At 40.7% G+C, this 5,345-nt stretch overlaps 1 long non-coding RNA gene across 1 annotated transcript in view; it reads left to right on the top strand.

The window, feature by feature from the left end:
- Positions 1 to 5,044, top strand: part of LOC106012360 — a 57,282-nt gene extending 52,238 nt beyond the window's left edge. Inside the window, exon 3 of the long non-coding RNA XR_001185006.2 lies at positions 4,826 to 5,044. This is a non-coding gene — a long non-coding RNA (uncharacterized LOC106012360). The remainder of the gene's footprint in view (positions 1 to 4,825) is intronic.
- The last annotated feature ends 301 nt before the right edge of the window (positions 5,045 to 5,345 follow it).

Here is a 5,345-nt window from a genome sequence, read left to right as displayed (position 1 = left end):
GTAGTCCTGCATAATGCCAACTGAGCTTACCAAAGCAATGTGAAAATCGAGATAGTGCAGAAACTTCATAGGAGACATTAGATATTCTCAACCTGATTTCTCGTTCAAGCGCAGTAGAATTGTAAATGGGCTGATTCATGTCACGCTCATAACTGTGCCTGATCTACAACAGGGAACTACTGCTTTTTCTTTCCTAATCCTTACTATTGTCATTTTCCTCTACTTCTTTTGTATGTTTGTCACTCTCTTGTGACCTGCTATTTCCGGGGTGCCCTGATAGTCGAAGCAGACCTTGTGCTGTTGAAGCTAGAGAGGTTAGCTGAGTAAGTCTGATTCCCAGTAAAGACTTCTCTGTTGACACCCACCCCTTGGCGTTCATGCGACCTTATGCAGTTTTCGAGTGTCGTAAAACCCTCTACTATAAAAAAACAACAACAAAAAAACATACTAACAGTAATTGGCCTACTACTACTACTACTACTACTACTACTACTACTACTACTACTACTACTACTAATACTACTACTACTACTACTACTACTATTAATAATAATTTTTTTAAAAATAGTGGCAATGCACTTGTAGCTGCACAACGTTAATACCCCACCCCCCCGTAAAAGCCGACACTCCCTCCCCCGTAGATCCATCAAGCTATATTGCTTGTGGAGAGAAATATCGGGGGGAAGGGGGCGGTGAGCTCCTACCGTTTTTTATTGAGGTTATTAGAGTTGACAGGTACAGAGAGATCTCTAGTGGGTTACTAAGACAGACAATGCCAATCGTTTTAGTTGCACTACCATGCCCTTAACCCGACTCCCATCTCTGTGAAACAAAAGACGTCCAAACAAACAAAAGCAATCAAAAAGTCAAACAAACAAAACAACAAAATAAAAAACATACAAAGAGACCAAAAAACCCAATAAGTAAAGCAAGAAATAAGTAAAAGGGTAATCTTAATAGAACAACAAAAACACACCCCTTGCCCAACCTTCCACCCCCACCCCTACTTTCTTACCACTGGAATTAGAATGGCTTCAATAATTAAGAAATACTCCCAGACAGTTCATGTCTAAGGGAATAGTAAGACAGAAGCTTTATGGATGAAAGGAGAGAGACATATAGACAGAAAGAGTGAAATAGACAGACATTGAAGGAGTGAAATGAATAAAAAGATGGGGAAGAGGGAAAAAGAGGCAGACAAAGGAGAGAGAGAGAAAGAGAGAGAAAGATATATATATATATATATATATATATATATATATAGAGAGAGAGAGAGAGAGAGAGAGAGAGAGGGGGGAGAGAACGAGAGAGAGAGAGAGAGAGACAGAGATAGAGAGAAAGATTATGTTGATGCTCAAACGCTTGATCGCCGCAGTGTTCATGTATCTTTCCTTCTAGAGTCATCACTCCTTCCCTCATCTCACCCCTCATCCTTCCTTCTGCCATACTCACACAGAAAACTAAGACTGTATTCGCTTTTTCCCCGATTTTGAAAAACTGGAATAAGAAAAACAATCAAATTACGCTATAACTCACTTTTTTAAGACCCTGAAAGAATCATCGTGCAAGCGGAAAAGAAATTAAAACCTCTTCTCTACTTTTCCTTTACAAAACTCAGGAGAGACACAACTAAACTACACTTAAATCCAGTGCACACTGTCGATCAAATGTATTGTGTCTGTCAGGGACGACCAATTTTTCCTTTATGGTACCGACAACGCTATACTTTGACAGAATACGACCTATTCGACTCACGAGTTTGAAAGGCTAACGTGTTTGATTTTGAAGGCCATAATCGAGTTAAGTTAAAATCATTCGTATTGTGCCACAGTGGTGAAATCTAGCTTTCATCTTGTTCGTGAAAGACAATTTGCCTGGCCCCGACTCAGTCAAATGAATCCGATTGGCAGTGTGCACTGAGTATTAAACACGCACGCCATTAATCCCACAACACGCAACCACACTCTCTACAAAGACTCTTCCCTCCACAAAGCCTCTGGGCTCCAGGACCTAATACCCTTCTGCTTGATTTGATGTAGGCTCCGCGAGACAGCTTAATTCGATTACTTGGCCATGATGGCATCGTCAACGACCTTGTTCGTGGCTGACCGATGGTCATCCTAGTTTTACATAATGAGATGACCCAAGTAGTGCCATCCACTGTTGAAGTAAATGCGTAGCAAAAAAGACCACTTACATTTGATCAAATACCATAAAAGCTTAGTAAGTAGTAGAAGTGTATAGGTTTAACGTTTCTATCAACACAGAGAGGCGGGACCTCCGAATTTAATGTCCGTTTCCGATAAGACCGGACCAAACGGGATGAGAGTCTTGAAAATTCGAAAGACTCGAATCTTGGCCTTCCGATACGTAGTCCTGCATAATGCCAACTGAGCTTACCAAAGCAATGTGAAAATCGAGATAGTGCAGAAACTTCATAGGAGACATTAGATATTCTCAACCTGGTCACGTATTCATGGTCTGACATGGTTATTGATATTAATGATGTTAATAATTGTAAAAATAAACATCATCATCATCATCATCATCATCATCATCATCATCGTTCTAAGATCAAATTATTGTTCATTAATTTTTAAATCCTGTAAATCATGATCTGTAAGACAAGTAATCTCCGTTGCCCCTTTCTCGGGTCCCAAAGGCTATCCAAAGCTTAATGGAGAGTGCAACAAAGCTTGTGGGTATAACTGGATCTCTAGAGACAATTTGTGGGTAATTGATGGCCATAATATTCTGTTCTACTGAGTTGATGTTGTTGTTGTCGTTGTCGTTGTCGTTGCTGTCGATGCTGATGCTGTTGTGTCACCGTTGTTGCTGTTGATGGCATTGCCGTCGGTGTCCCGGTTGCTTTTTTTGTAGCACAAATAATTGCAAATATGGACTCTTTGTATCTATATTGTGATGCCATACATCGATTTCGTGAAGCAAGCATTAAGCAACATCTGTACGATTTCCTATAATTACTCGTCGATTCGCTCTGCATTGCAAAGATATTTCCTTCATTAGGCCTTCACGGATGAGGGAAAGGGGGCGGGGGTGGGGGTGGAGGTATGCAAGGGGAGAGTGGGTAGTGGACAAAGAAACCAATGAGACTTTTTCTCTTTTTTTTTGGAGGGGGGGGGCGGACTAAACAAAACAGCTTCAGCTGTGCATGACCACGTGAAAGTGTGAGCACTATTTCCATGAAGAAAAACAGTGATAACGGCTATAACAACTAAAATAACGATAACAACAGCAACACAAAATCAAAAAATACAATCAAACTACATTGTCAAGGAAAATTCTCTTCACATCAATACGATCAACCAAAGCATCACAACAGTCACCCCCAGAGGTGTCAAGATCTTCTCAACTAAAGAAAGGAACATCTCTGCTAGTTTCACAAACACCAAAGATAAAACAAATCTAAGAATTATGTTCTTACTGGTACATACGTCAGGGAGAGTTAAATTAACTCCAGGGTAATTGCCCGTTTTCTGATAATCAATAAAAATTCGTTTACTAAAATGATAATAATATGTTGAAAAGTCGAATCACTGAAGTAGGCGAACTAGTGATGATAGGAACAAAGCAGCTGGACTCAGCAAACAGCGTATATCTTGTGGGAAAATACAGTTATAAAACAAACTATCCGCCTTAGACGGAAACTCCCCCCCCCCCCAACTAAGTAAAACCTCCCCCTCAAAGGGAAACGACTAACATTCTTATCTCCCTTGTTTTACTAACTAGATGGCATCCATTGTTTAGGAATGTCACGAAAAAAAGGAAGAAAACAAAATAAAACAACCTTCTTATTATGGAGAAAGTGCCATTATGGAGCAAACTATTAAAGAGATGTTTGGTAACGTATGAACGACACCTGGGCTGAGCGGGCTGGATCCAACGCCTACTCTACTCTAAACCAGTAATAAAGCTGGCGTTGGCTAGGTCTATTTGCAGTTGTGTAATCTTAGACGCGAACGAATTAAGAAATCCACTTGACAAGGCGTCAAAAAGGTGCACGTTACGGGATGCTGTTCCTTACAGACGAGAGTGCTGCAACATTGTCAGTTCACACTGCGTGGGAGTATACTATTAGCACCGATGTCGAGTTGGAATACGGTAAACTATCGTGTTTGTAGGAAAAATTAGGGTTCCAAGGGATGCAAAATTATATCCAAAAGAGCAAGTGATACAAAGGTACAAACTCCATGGATCAGGTAAATGGTAAAAGATATTGCACTGCAGATTTAAAATATCTAAGACTGCTGACAAACAAAATACAGGTTGGATTTTTATAAAAATTGTTGTTTTGGATCTTTTTTGTCTTTTTTGTGGTTGCTTGCTTCGTTGTTTTTTTTAAAGTGTGGTTATTTATGAAAAATATCTACTACGAAAGTGATGGTGTTTGAATGAAAAAGTTGACGCGTCCTTTCCAATAAACTTTCCTCTCAGCCTGGGTTGGTCCCAACAAGAAGACCAGAATCTGAAGCAGACCACCTCCTAAAAGAGGTAACATGTGTCGATGTGGACATATCTAATTGCGTGAATTATATCAACGCTGTCAAACTACAGAACTGTGCAACTCTATGCTTTTTTAACAATTGGAGACTGCAGGGGAAAAGGCAGTAGAAACGGAAAGAAAATTGTGGACTTCTGCTGTGTTTCTTTTATGGAATCATAGTGACTGCTAGCTTCCCTTCTTTCACTGCTCGGGTGATGATGATAATGACGATGATTTATGTTTTTTAAATTATAATGATGATAATGATGATGACGAGAGAAGTTGTTTGATGATGATGATGACTTTGTTCTGTTTCCCCAGAGCTCATGCTGACGTACGTGATTTACGTGCCCCTAGCTGTGGCCATCGTTCTGGTCGTCGCCATGGTAACGGTGGCTTGGAGCAAACGACGCCGTTCTCTGAAGGGAGACAAATACAACCAGATCGAGCGTGCTGAGAGTCACAGGTCGTCGGTCAGTCTCCCGCCCATCAAGACGACTGTCAGGTAAGACAAAAACCTAAATGTATTTTGGTGATATATAATATTTTACGAACGTGGGAAAAGGGGATTTTTTCAAGGCTGGACCAGTGAGCACGAAGAAACAATACCACTGGACTGCGAGGCAAGAGGCTGGAATCCCAGAATGCTTTGGACTTTAAGGATCATTTCTGGATTCAAACTCAGAATGTTCAAATATAGGTCAAATCCAAATTCTTCTTAGCCGTATAACAAGGATTTGAGAACACGTTGAGATGAGACAAGATGGAGTGATGTCCCATATTTTATTCCCGCCCCCGCCCCCCCTCCCAATGTGTCGCCCACCGTGCCCTTACCTAGTCC

Source organism: Aplysia californica, unplaced genomic scaffold (assembly GCF_000002075.1).
Source record: "Aplysia californica isolate F4 #8 unplaced genomic scaffold, AplCal3.0 scaffold00345, whole genome shotgun sequence".
NCBI classification, from domain to species: Eukaryota; Metazoa; Mollusca; class Gastropoda; order Aplysiida; family Aplysiidae; genus Aplysia; species Aplysia californica.
The sequence above is the reverse complement of the archived record's forward strand: the minus strand, read 5'-3'. Positions and strand labels throughout refer to the sequence as shown.